General features: G+C 38.9%; 1 protein-coding gene across 3 annotated transcripts in view; it reads left to right on the top strand.

Moving 5' to 3' along the window:
* The first annotated feature begins 10,426 nt into the window (after window positions 1–10,426).
* The window catches only part of pcdh11 (protocadherin 11), a 122,228-nt gene continuing 118,119 nt past the window's right edge, over window positions 10,427–14,535 (top strand). Inside the window, exons 1-2 of one of the 3 annotated variants that reach the window (XM_067518942.1) lie at window positions 10,427–10,598; window positions 11,184–11,273. The gene's annotated coding sequence lies outside the window, so the exon portion shown is untranslated. Of the gene's footprint in view, window positions 11,274–14,535 lie in introns of all 3 variants that reach the window. The other 2 variants (XM_067518944.1, XM_067518945.1) reach the window with 2 other exon arrangements.

Below are 14,535 nucleotides of genomic sequence, written 5' to 3'. Positions count from 1 at the left end.
AAGAAAAGAAAAAGACAAGTGCTGTGTCTTGTATAGTACATACCCTTAACCAGAAGCAACCCACCCCCTAAAGGTTCATCATTTTAGCGCCAAATAATACCAGTTTTAACTAGAATTAAGAAACACTGTATGTATATATATATATATATATATATATATATATATATATATATATATATATATATATATATATATATATATATATATATATATATATATATATATATATATATATATATATATATATATGTATGTATGTATGTATGTATGTATGTGTGTATGTATGTGTGTATATATATGTATGTATGTATGTATGTATGTATGTATGTGTGTGTGTATATATATATATATATATATATATATATATATATATATATATATACATACATACATACATACATACATACATACATACATATACATATGTATGTATATGTATGTATGTATGTATGTATGTATGTATGTATGTATGTATGTATGTATGTATATATATACATATTTTTTTTTTTTAATGCACTAAATGCAACCCCGCCTGAACTCAAATGCAATTTCTACATTTCTGTCTGAACCCAACCTGAACCCTCAGCTACCAACAGGTCCCCTTGGGGTCACTTTAGGTATCACTTTACAGTGCTCTTCCATTTACAACATTTGATGCAAATGGAGGAAAAACTGCAAAGAAAAAAACAAAGTTCAATATGAAATAGACATTTTGCTACAGTATCTTCACACAATATATTGTACTTATAAAGAACATTAGTGAGGCCCTGTAACTAATTGGGACTTGGACTGGGAAGAAAGTGATAAATGTGTACTTCCAAAATATGAATTACACTCCCTCAACATGGCCTTTTCCTACTTTTTTATGAAAGCTGACTGCAGTGCACTGACTGAACTAATGTGATGCTTATAAGAGGGCTTAACACTCTACAGTGGGAAACTGTTCTCTGAATGTCGACATCCTGGCCCTGTTCCACAATTCCTTTCTCTGTCTCACTCTGTCCCTCCCCTGCCTGGATTTTCCTCTGCTACGCTTACTGGCGTCGCTGATGCTGCTGGTGTTACTTTAACCATCATCTTCCACCAGCATCATTAATTTTCTGTCCTGGGAGGAATTGCACTAGAGTTTTTTTGTCTTATTTTCTCCCGGCCACCCTTTTCTTTATGTTCTCTCCCCATGCTGAGAAATGTTGTATCCTGCTTCCTGTCCATAGCCACTTCCATTAGTCAATTTACCCAGCATGAGTCCAAAGTAATTTATCAGACAAAAAACCATGCAATCATGATAATGACAATTTATATTAAAGATGTTGTAAAAAAAAACCTTTAGAATCTTCTAAATGTGTGTTTATGGGTTACATCTGCTTGTGTGAGCAGCCTACAAATATGATGCAGTACCAGTCCACAGAAGGTTGAGTCTTAAACAATTTGTTAGTGAGAAAGAGTGTGCTGTAATGTGAGTTGATGCAATATACAATTTTTGGCCACCATACAAATAATGTTAGCTGTTCCTATTATGGTTAGTCAGTCCACCGGCCAGACTGCCAGTCTGCCTATAAAAACAAGGTATTGACGTTGGGAGAAAAGACCTGGATCTCAGTTGTTTTAAGTTCATCCCAAGTTCAGCCCAGTATGGAAAGAGGTTGTTTCTCCTCAATATTCTGAGTGGACGTATACTGTCCTTACTGCAGTCCCAGGACAAGCAAGAGGAACAGTGTTTGTTGTCTTAGTGCCCATATTTGAGCAACTGATGTCTGGATTGCAGTGTTTGTTGTGCTCTTATGTGATCCTGCCCAGAATAACAAAATGGATGCAGGCATAGATAGACACATTAATGGATGGATGGATGAGTAGACAGTTAAGTTCAATAGTTTCAATTGTTGATTGATGGTGGGTATATTTTGTGTCTGCCCGGCGCTCCTAGAAGCACTTATCTCAGTAAGAATGATAGATAAAATAAATAAAATGAAATAAATGTAAAATATGTTCTTTGTGGTACTGGCAGAGGTAGCCATGACAGATGAACGAATCTTTTCTGTCAACTGGGTAGATAATTTGTGCACTGCAGAGAGTTAGATATAAACTTGAATGCTACCTAATCTGTGGCTTATCATTGTAGTTTTACATAAAACTATTGTGGTAAAAAGGTTATTTTTCTTCAATTTTCAAGTTCTGTAGATCCCAAAAGTTGCCTTTATTACAATTTTAGACTTGACTCAGATGCAGACCAAAGGGAAACCGTTCAAACATTTATAACAAGAATGTACAGATATGACAAGTGATTTAAAAAAGCAGGGGAAACAGCAGGCTAAGGAATTAAATGGGTCCTCCAAAACAAGTTACTTAATGTTAGAGAGGTATGTGCCTATAATGTGAGGGTAGGTGACCTTAATATAACTAAGTATATATTAATGTATATTTACTTAATGTAACTAATATAAGATAAGATGAGATAATAGTTTACGCATGACAAAAAAACGTTACCCCCTTTTGTGTCTCACTGTATTGATGTGTTTTACAGTGTGATAGCTTTATTCATTGGGGGTGTAACAGTCATGTGCTGAAGAAGCTGCTCAGAGCATCCACAGTGTGGTGGAGGGGGTGGGAGGTGGGACGTCCCTGTATTCCTGCTCATTTCCCTCGGACACACGGCCCAAAATGTCAGTGTCGTCTGGGAACTTCTGCAGGTGACAGTGGAGTGAGTTGTGCTTGAAGACACGTTTAGAGGGTGAAAAGGGCAAAGCACCATCCCCTGGAGGGCCCCTGTGCTACAGACCACCACATCCGACACATAGTCACATACTGTGCTCTGTCAGTGAGGTAGTTGATGGTCCATGCAGCCAGATGTTGGTCCAAGTCTCCCACCTCCAGATTCCCCTGCAGCAGTGACGGCTGGATGGTGTTAAAAGCACTGGAGAAGTCGAAGAACATGACCCTCACAGTAATCCCAGGGGACTCCAGAATATAATGACAGACTCTTTTACATGGAACCAAATAAGTTGCTTTAAAAATAAGGACAGATAGGTTACTTTAACATGAGGTAGAAAAAATATACTTACATATTTAAATATGTTACTTACGTATGAAAACAAGTATCACGAAGGCCACTTTAAAAGATGAAGCTAGGTGCTGAGACAACAGCAGACTAACCAAATAGTCGAACATAAAAAGACAAAATGTTCATAATCTAAGCACTCTGCTCACTCTGAATATAACCAAAATATGAACCCAAAACATTGTAAAATAAAAAATAAATTAAAAACAAGATGATATACATAGCAGTCATTATCAATGCAGAAAATCAAACAAAAGGCGCAGAATCAGCATGAGACAAAGGAAAGACAAATACAGGGTTTGCAGAAGGATCAGACTGATCATAGCTGGGAAACTACCAACTGCCATGGACCAACTGCCAAATCATGGCATAACTGATGAGACATCCCACTGAAGAGTGACTGCAAACCAGAAACCAAAGTAGGGGGGAGATCAATGGTCAATGTGATCCAGGTGTGTCTTGCTGAGAGAAGGAACACTGAACAAAGGTAGACGTGGCGCTGAGCGAGAAAATCGTGTGTGCGCGCGCGTGTGTGGGTAAGTGAGCAGACTGAAGGCCGAGCATTTGTGTGTGAACCAGACCAGAGGACAGAGGAGACCATAGAACAAAACAAAAACAAAGTCCAAGATGAGGATCATGACAGCTTTTTTTTGCTTATAATACACTCTGCTTCTTCTTTCAAGCCTCAACCTAAGCAACATTAAGTCTCAAGAGTGCCAAAGAGATGTCTGCACACATTGTCTCTGCAATGCCATGTCTTTGGCAAGGGGGCATCCACAGTTTACAAGGCTTGCCTTCAATTTTACTCATCAAACAATGGTTGTGTACACAGCCCATTCAAGGCAGGGAAAATGCAACACAACGTGACAAGAACATCAAGCATTTGGCCATCTGGGGAGGAAGAGTGCCAAATAATGACTCCTTAGTGGTTATGGAAGCACAATTCTTTTCCTCTCCTGTCACCCCACCCCCCAAAAAAAGGGTATGAAGGAGAAATAAGAGTGAGCATTGATCTTACCATGTGTTTCTTTGCCATTGGTTATATTCTCCTTTCATCCAGTGAAAAAGGAAAAAGCAACATGACATTTTTATGTGTTTAAAAAAAAAAAAGGTGCCAATTTAAAGGTGTTGATTGATTTAAGCCCCCCAGCATTAAGTCACTTCTATGCATTTTTTCCACTTGCTTTTGTTGCCACCAGGGCCGGTCTAGTTTGTGACCTCACAAAGGCTCGTCATTAAGATAGAAATCTTCACCACATAAAATTTTATTTGAAATCAATTCAGTGACCTTCACCATGGAAAGGCAAACACATTGTTGAGCCCATCCCAACTTTGAGGCACTGTGTTAAACAAGTGCTGCATATCTTTATTAATCAGTCCTCAGTGTGCAATATTGGAGAGGTTTCAAACTTCATATTTCATATTTGCTTTTCTTTTACTTTTAAGGACATATACCAATCTTTATAAAAGAACTTTTAGATTGAAATATTTAGTACTTGTGAACGATTAAAATCAATACAGTCCAATTTGCTTTCTTAAGGATTTTTTTTTCCAAGTGAATGAATGACATATGCACATGGATATAGGTTGGGCCTTTGTAGCTGAATGTACAGTATACAGCCAAGTAAACTATTCTCATTTAACAGTGTTGCCCCAGGCTCTGCTTCACAGTAGACAGATGGAAGGAAACATCGCCACAGCATGTACAATCGCTTTCATCAAACAACATACAAAGGCTGTTTCAGCAGTCAGTTACTTTTTGAGAAAGAGAAATCTTTCCAAGAAAGTGGAATTGATATGATTTAGGCATCAATCTTAAAAAAGAAACACTGTCACACTGAAATCTGTTGATGTTCTGCATGCGAATTTGTAATATTCATGTTTTTTTGAGCCAAAATTGACAGATAAAAGTGACTAGGTAACACATTTGTCCTTCTTTTGCACTACAAATTGTTCTTGCACTGCACAGTTAAAGAGAGCAGATGTGTGATGTGGGAGAAACAGAGCAACACACTACTACTGTTTGATTATTAAACACAAATTGAAGTCATACCCACGGATGTTGTCATTAACTGCCACTTTTCCAGCCATGCTTCATCATACAATTATCATCTATATTCTGTGCTATTCATAACACAACATGGAACAAGTCTTAGCACAAAGACCATGTTGTGTCATTAGTATAAATAGGTGATTCATAAATTGCTGATTGCACGTGTAAATGCTTACGCTGAAAAGATTTGTGTGTGCGTAAATCCTGACGAAATCACATTTTGTGCCTACTTTTAAAATTAATAATTATAATATTACAAATTTGTTTGGGGGGGGACCTTTCTCTCAACACTCAAGGTCACCTTGCAGACACAAAATAAAACAACAAACCAATTAACAACAGTAGCAGCTTGAAAAAATAAGACCTTTTTTGATTGATTTTAGGTGGAATAGGCAAGACGGAAAATGTGAGTTTTAAAACAGGATTTAAACATGGGGGGGGGAGTCTATGGATCAGAGGTCTGGTGGGAGGGAATTCCAGAGATGGGGGGCAGAGCGACTGAATGCTCAAGTCTCCATAGAAGAGACGCTAGCATGTGGAGTGGACAAGAGATGGGCTGAGGAGGAACGTATGGGCGTGAGGGTGTATATGACGGGACTGTATTCTGACAGGTATGGGGGTGCAAGGTTATGGGGGGCTTTGAATGTGAGAAGTAAAATCTTATAGTTAATGTGACCATAGACCGGGAGCCACTTTTCCAATCAGATAACCTTCATATGTTAGCTTCCCAAAAACAGTAGTTTAGTGAGACTGTCATGTAAAATATGATTATATAGGCTGTTTGGATCACCAGCCAAAAATGACCAAAAGATACTTATTACTGTTTGGTGACATCTAGTGAACATTGGACATAGGACATAGTATTAGTATTGAGTATTGAGGACATTATTAGTATTAGTACTGGAATTACCCACAGGAGACTGGGGATTCAGTCCATTGTTAATCTACTGCTATTGCTGTTGTTGTGACCAGTCACACAATGCCTGTGATGTGGAATATGATGTAGCATCAGGAAAGCAGCAAATTTTGAGGAAAGCCACGAATTCTTAACATCATTATTCAATCTCCAACCAAACTACTATGTTTTCACAGTTGTAATGCAGCATTTTTGAGTGTTTAGGGAAAAAAAAACTGTTTTGCACCAGTTACACAACCAAAAAGGATGCATTTTTAACAAACGCCTGCCTCTCTATGTGGAGACAAAACAAATGATCCTGTGGATCCTATGACAGGATAGGGACAAATGACCTCTGTGGGCATGAGGCCTCAGGTGTGTATACTTGCTGTTTATCAAAGTATCAGTGTGGAAAATGGCAGCATCATCAATGTCACTATCCATTCAGATTACTGCGTACTTTGTGTATGTTTGGAGGATTTAAAAGGTTAGCTATGAGAGGGCAGACTCCAGTCCCATCATCCCTGACTGACAAGGGCATTGCCTTCTTCCTTTGTATGTTGCTCATGTTGTGTAAAATCTGCCTTTACGCAACCTGAACAGAAGCCATGGCAACACTCCAACATCCCGACAGAGAGAAACCAGCAATGATGCATAAACAAAGCATATCTTTACTGTGTCTTTACTATTAATGATCATTATACTCCTCCACTTGCCCTAGAAGGGATTGAGTTACATTTACCTGTAGCGTTATTGTCTGACAATGTGCATAACCAAACGTCTAAACCTACGTAGACTACATGAGGTCATAATTAATGTATGTAAATAAATAGTTTTAAATCAATATATTTAGGGCCTAAAGATTGTGAAGTCAGTCAAATTTCTAGATGCTTTTTTAAAAATGCAATTACTAGTTTTTAGCAAGACATTAACACACATTCGAATTAGCTCTGCTGTAACCTATACCTCTCACACACATTAATTTGGTGAGGGGATGACAACTGACAATGATGGTGGTTCAGGCTTTGGTCTAATTGGCGTGCTGCAAATGCACATCACTCAATGTTAGACCTTTCATTAGCCTCAAGAGTTCGGAGTTTTTTGATGAATTCTGCCTCATCCTTCTTTACTCATGCTTCAGCTTTGTCTGACAGGTTATTATTGACAGAGGTCCTCTGTGCAACAGAATTTCATGTCGACTTGAGGCAAACAGTTTGATAGAGAACAAATACAATAGCATAGTTAAAGTCAACTGAAATGGTGCTTTGGGAACTCAAAGACTATGTGCAGTCTTTACCTAATCATACCAAATACAATAGTGACTGTGAGCTTTTTTGAAGTGTTGCCAGTTGGAAAAAGGGATTTTGGATTTCCTTGTTTCCTTTAGAGTTTTAGTAGGCTGAGTCACATGAGGTCCTATATGTGAGTAAATGCGTCTGTTTAATGGCATCACCTGTTAAAGTGACACCAGCGGTTATTGTTGCTGTCTCTTTAAGTGCTTAATTGGCAAAACCTCTGCATTGCAGTTTCTGTAAAAAGTGCTATAAAAGCACTGTCAAAAGTCAAGAGAAATTCCACTTAGTGGTCAATTTAAGTAACTTCCAGTTTCTTCAGATATTTGATCACTACTAAGATGCAATTTGCAATCAAAGAGTGTTTTTGCAAAGCATACCTGAATATAAAGTAGAGAGAAAGGATACTGTAAATAGATTATATTTCTGAAAGTGATGAGGTTTTGCACTCTGTTGGTTTAGGTACAAAGAGCAAATACACAAAGTATTAAAAGCTGAAATATTGCAAACCAATGCCTTCTTTTTTTTTTACTGTGGAGATCTTACATGTTGCATATTTGATAATAATCAGAATGATCAAAGCAGTAGTGATATGAATGACCCTCTGAAACACTGTGATTTATCTTTGTGGTTTAGTTATTTCCCCTCCTGACATGACAGTATAATCTTGCCTAAAGACTTTTTCTTCTTCTCTATCTACTCCTCTGAATGAAACTATGGTCATGCACACTGCATATTCATACTGTGTAGTGAAGTTCAAACATTATTTCATTCTGGCTTCTTGTCTATCTTGGGTTTTTACACCATTTCTATTAAATTCTATCCCTGTTGCCAATAAGTTGAAAGCAAATATTGAATTGTCCTCGCTCTGTCCACTCCATCGTTCTCAAATCTTTCTATTTCTCCAGAGATCCTTGAGAAAGTGGGGGAAAACAGATAGAAATAAATGAGAAAAATAGAGATAGTTTCTACTCATTGTGGTAAATCTCAGTGGTTCGTGAAAGTTACCATGGATACAAACCCAGCCTGTTTTGTCAGAATGTCTCTAACTCCTCAAAAATGTCTGCAGTATTTCTACAGAATGGACATATTTGCACTGTTCTTTTTCTGAGTGACATGCTTTGGGGAACTATGTTCTTCTTTTTTTTACTGCTGGAGAGATTGAATATTAACAATTTGGACTCAAATGCTGAAAAGTAAAAGAAAGGAATCCATGGCAACATTTAACTGAGTGATGAACAAAGACAGTGGTACAGCAGCCACTGCACTGTGTCTCTTTGGAAAAGTTGTGCTGTTAAAGCTAAAAACGTAGTACAAAACCGCAGAATGGCATTGAATTGAGTATGATCTGCAAAGAATCTGTCCTTTCTAAAAACCTCTGAATGTTAATGCACAGCGACCTCGCAATTTAGCTTTGGAACCCCCTAATTCACCCACCCTTCTCCCCAGCTGTGCCTGACTGATAAGGTATATTAGTGAGTGAGCTCTTTCTTCCAATTATTTCTTTTACATGTGTGCATAACCAGACATGGTTTCAGTGGGAGGCCAACGGCAAGCATGATTAAAAGCAATATTGAGAAAAATCTCTATTTAATCATATATTTATAAAAAGACAAAACCTGCCTTTGCACATGACTGCAAATAATTCTTTTAGCACGGCAGTTTTGTGTTAACATTGTCGGAAAGAGTAGTCGATTGGTTATTGTGACAGAAAAACCCCAAATTATTCTCATTTCATCCTGCACATGATACTGCACAGTTTTTTAACGTACATTAAGGAACAACATCAAAACTACAGCATGAAATTTTTAATTGCACTGTGATATCCAGATTACTTGTTGACGCTAACTCCAAGCTATTTGACTTTTAGAATAAAATTTTTTTAAAAAAGCCCGAAAAGAATAACATAAATACCTGGGGGAAAATTGGTCTTGGCACTGTTCACTAAAACAGAAATCTATGAAATAATCACTGAGTGGACCTTAAAGCTAATCTTCTGCTTTGTTAGGCTGCGGCAGCATTATAACTAAGGAGTTTTGCCATGAATAACCAATCAAGGGTAAAACAGTAATCATCACCAGTGTCAGAAATAAATAGTTTAATGATGCACCCATAAAATATTACACTTGAATACTTAAAGATGGCCCTGCAATCTCCCAGCAGTTGCATTTAGATTAAAGTATTATTTGGCCTAAACAGAAACAATCATCTGACCAAATCTCTGCCCCTTAGTCTTTAGGGATGTGTAGTGTGACAAGAAATAATGTGGAGGAAAATGGTGAGCAGGTGAAGAATGCTGTTTATGAAACCTTGCCAGGGGCTAAACTTGTTAAAATGCAAAGGTGAAGCCATTTTTTTGTGTGAGATGATGGCAAAGGGACCAGTGTAGTCAGCTGTAACAGGGTGGTGGTACTGATTGACCTTTGTGTGATCATAACCCTTTATGACCTACATAAAAGCACCTGTTTGGAACCACCTCAGGGTATTTGGAATGGAGCATCAACTTAGTGAGCCACAACAGGAAAGTGGCAGCTTGACAATGTTCAATCAGTAATGTTTTAGGCCAATCGATATGTTACATTGATGCCTTTCTCCTTTTGTGTTCTACAACCTAGTTATGTGTGTGTGTTCGCTTCAAGTTTCAGCAAGTTGAACTACTTTTATCACTTTCTGAAGATCTTGTTCACACTTGTATCGTTTTGATGACGTATTTCAGTTACCTTTTCATTTAGCCCACTTTTCAGATAATTCCCTCAACACTTGATCATTTTGTGTTGATGAGCTGAACTTTTACATCAAAGTAATTATTTTACATCATAGGGTTCATTTCTTTTCAATGCCGTGATAAGAGCTCTACCGCGGCCCGATGTCACTCTCGGAAATGTCTCGAAAGAATCTGAACCTCATCATCATTCAGAAGTGATACAGTGGACCTTCCCTGGAAATGAAAACGCAGAAACAAGCCTCGGTATAAAAGTGAACAGTGCCCCCCTCTTGCTTCCAGGCCGATTTCAGGAGTTGCGTGGCTCCTGCAAACAGCAGGGGCATCTGTGGTCCACAGATATCCCGCCATCCAGCTACATCGCAGTGCAAGTATCTCTCCAACGCAGTGCGGCTTTAAGAGGAGCGGGGCTCTTAAATCTGTGGTTGGCTCCTCCTTCCGGCATGATGTCAGTCGCAGGGAGAGCGAGAGTCGAGGGGAGAGCGAGTGGTGGGCAGTATTGAGGAACTGAGTTTATACAATACTACTGAGACATCTACAGCTTAGCAGACAGATACGGTGAACCGCCTATCCCGGCTCCTGTAAGTGATGCTGCACTGAGGCACACTTTGATCCAAGTCCACTGGGGGGGCGATGCGCTCTCTGCATCCCTCCTTTAAGAGTTTTTGGGGAGCGTGCACAAGCTCGAATCAGTCTGAACAAGTGGTTGCAAAATATATAATATTTATGCTTTCAGTTTTTCAACAGAAGTCCATTTTCGCTCTTGGATTGAAGTTTTCCGCGCGTGGTCAAGAAGCGTTTTTGACGCACACGTGTAAGTTTGGTGCCAGCGATTTTCGGCTGGCAAAATAAAGTAGGGATTTCAAGCCACACGTAGGCTAGAGGTACGAAGTTAATATAAAACAAGCTTGGACTAATGCGTATCTCCACCCGTGGGATTGCGAGCCCAACACATCCGAAGAGGAATTACAACGTCCCCTCCAAACAAAGTTGATCTCTGTGCATGTTCCTTTTTTTCCTTTTTCTTTTTTCTCTTCCACATGAGGACCGCAGTTTTTTAGCGCATGGATAAGTTTTTGTAGCGGATAACACTGTTTTTTCTGTTTGCATTTCATTTTGGTGCCGCTTCTGATGAGGATCTTTTCTCCTCCTTTCCCCTACTTCAGTTTAATTCATGGCGCATCTTTTCCGTAAGTCAGTGATGTCCCTACGCGGCGGCACTCGCGGTTGATTTTTCATCTAATCCACGCGGAAAGGTAAGCTTTACTCTGGATTACGACTTTTCACATAAAGCGTCTCTTACTTAGTCTTCTCTGAGTGTATACGTGCACATGACTGGTCTCTGTTTTACTGTGCGCATTGGTAAACGCTGGAGAGACACTAATTTATTGGTTCGCATAGACTCTAATCGATGTCCTAATACCGGCGAGGACCTAAATCACTCAGTGCAAAATAAACTGGGTGGGAATTTAGTTATAGTCTACAAGGCACCTGGATAAATCAGTGTGTTGCGACAGTGGGTCATATTGATGCTCTGTGGGTTTTCCTCGAGCTGCTCCCAACAGCTCTCCGTGCACCTGATGTAAACAGAATTTATCCATGGGCACAGTGCGTCGTGGATAATAGAAGGCGAGTTGTCGCATTATGAATATGTACCGCGCGGTTGGTCACGACTTCGGGCGTTATTAAGTCTTGCTTCAACACTGATCGCTAGATAGATAGGCCTACTTTCCGAGAGCATCCAACTGCAGGGACCTCTCAGTGCTGGTTTCTCAGCAGCTTGGCTGCTAAACACTGTGCGTGGGTGCGCGGCAACAGCGCGCTCCTGGTCAAGAACTACAGCTGCCATAGACCATCACCTCAGGGGCTACCAACCTGTCCACGCTCGGTCTCTTATAGAAAAAATAAAGCCAAACATAATAGCCACAAGGAATAACAGTTCAAATAGTCACGACGTAGAACCCCGCTGGCCTGAAGATTACACGCCACAGTTGGTTGATTTGGTTCCTAATATGTTTTACTTGCTCAATATACAATAGATTATTATTAGGTATGTTTTGAGGGACTCCCACAAGGTCTACTCAATTTAATATTTGCTGGAGAATTAAATCAAACGGTAATGTGAACCTTCCCAGGTGAGCAGCATATTTTGGCTGTAGGCTAAGGCGTTTGTATTAAAATAAGAGTCAGCGTGAAGCATTTAAAAGTAGGAGTAAAACTGTTTCAGTAGGCACAGATTAATTGATCATAGTCTGCAAAAGCTGTCAAATACTTTGTTTTGCTTTAGTCTTACTTTTCATATTATAGTGTACGATGGATTGTACAGTATGCTGTATCTCTTTCTCCATTCCTTTAGATTTCTGATCCATCCTTTATATGAAAAACTAATTTAAGAGTTTGTCCACCATTTAAATAGTTTACAGATAAATATTTTTTGTAGTCCAACTGTCATGAATGATAATACATTTAATACAACTACCCGGTGTGCAAGTGTACACATGAAAGAGACTATTTCAAAACTCATAATGGTATCCACTCTACTTTCTTTGGAAAAACGAACACGCTGCAATCCATAAAAATGTTCTGGAAGGTGTTTTACCAGTGTTTTCCCCTTTAATTAAAATGTAGTTTCGTTATTGCTTGAGACTTTCTTTTTTTTATCAATTAACTGCAGAATTATTTAGTCAGTCCACAATAAGATGATACGAGTGGTCACAGGGTCATGAGTTTAAAGTCAAAGTTTACATTCACAATGACGTAGAGCTTTACTTAAATGATTACGGTTATATTTAGTTTTAAGATTATGTTTGTCTACATTTGTATGGACTGCCCTCTTAAGGTCCATGATTACAATGTTGTAAATTAGTTTGCTAATTTGCTAATGCAGGAGTCTAAGAAATATTACTCAGCGACTATTTAGTTACTCACATAATACAGCTCTTCATAATCTAATCTAAAAATTAAGAACCTAGTTGAAATGTGAACAATTACTGTATCATACAGTCAAAAAGCACTGCCAGACTCGATGCAAACATTGTGCTGCAATTCATTTGTAATAATTACGATATTTCTTTGTCGTTGATATTGTCTCAGTAGTGAGACAGGCAAACACAGTAATCCCAGTATTACTAGAAACTGAATACACACATTCTTCCAGTATTCCATTTATTATTAACATTGTCCATATGGCCATTTATGTCAAGCATTGTTTTCTTTTTCTTTCTCATTTTCCACTGTCCACCTAGGTGATGTAGTTGTTTCCCAAGTGAAAACACCTTTTGTTCCCTATCTGTGTAGAGAGAATTGTTCTGGATATATGGACTGAAAAAGAACTGAGTGATCTTGACAAAGACCTGGTCTGTCAGCCTGTCAGCCATTCTCAAAGCTGTTGAAAGAGAAAAAAAAAACCCTGAGACAATCAAAAATATTACATCTACCAGTGCCCTCTTTTGAGAATCTCTTTGGTTCCACAGGCAGTATTGATAGATACAACAGTGCTGAAAACTTGGTGTTGACAGTTTAAGGACCCCAAACATCTTCAGTCCCAGCCTCACACTAACTACACTCAGAGCTGAGGCTGTCTTTAGGTGTGACGGTGGGAGGTGGCGGTTGCTTTATGCCTCCCCTTTAGCTGCTACCTCCAGTGGAGGGCCTGTCCATCACACTGTTGTGTAAAGTGATCCATGGCCGGCCTGCTCCTCTTCACTCTGTGCCTCCCAAGAGGGAGACTTGAGTTTGCCTACTGGATTCAACTTGCTGTCTGGGGCTCAAAATAGCATTTCTAGGGGACTAGTGAAATGTAAGCAAAGGAGACACTCTGACTGACACCTAGGATTTCTTTCTCCCTCCCTCTTACTTTTTATTCCCCTCCAGCACAATTCCTTCTCTCACCTAGCCTGTCCCTCACAGACAGGTTTATAACAAGGCCTACTGACAAGTAAAAAGCTAATGTTTGAAAGTCATGGTTAAAATTCAAACCTTTGTTAAGTCAATATAATAAAATGAGAAAACAATAGCAAGTGTGTTCGACTTGATGATTTCTGTATTTGAGCTTCATGTTGACACAGCAAGAGCTCTGTCTAGCTACCTGCTTTATACACATCATATATGTACACCGTCTATAATGGTAAAATGTTGTTTCCTAATTTCACATAAGCGGTGCCAACGTGTCCGTTTTGTTGCTGCATTTGTACTCCATGTACTTTGAGTCAAAAACATACTATACTCCTTCATCTGCTGGAACATTATCGTCACTTACAGGGCAGAGAAAATCTAGATCATGCTTTGATCTTTTATGTTTTGTTTTTTTTCACTTTGGCGAATCACATCCCATTTAAGAATGCAATTTAAACTTATTATGCATTGCACAAGCTCAGCCTCGGACTGCCTGGTGATCATCACAGTAAAGCAATTGCTGCTCACTCTCAGAAAGATGCACACTTCAAAGTAAAGTGTGTCACAGTTACTAATGGGCTATATTTCATCAATATTTTGACACGACAGTAAAATGGTGCCTGT

The sequence above is a fragment of the Channa argus genome, chromosome 10 (assembly GCF_033026475.1).
Source record: "Channa argus isolate prfri chromosome 10, Channa argus male v1.0, whole genome shotgun sequence".
NCBI lineage: Eukaryota > Metazoa > Chordata > Actinopteri > Anabantiformes > Channidae > Channa > Channa argus.
The sequence above is the reverse complement of the archived record's forward strand: the minus strand, read 5'-3'. Positions and strand labels throughout refer to the sequence as shown.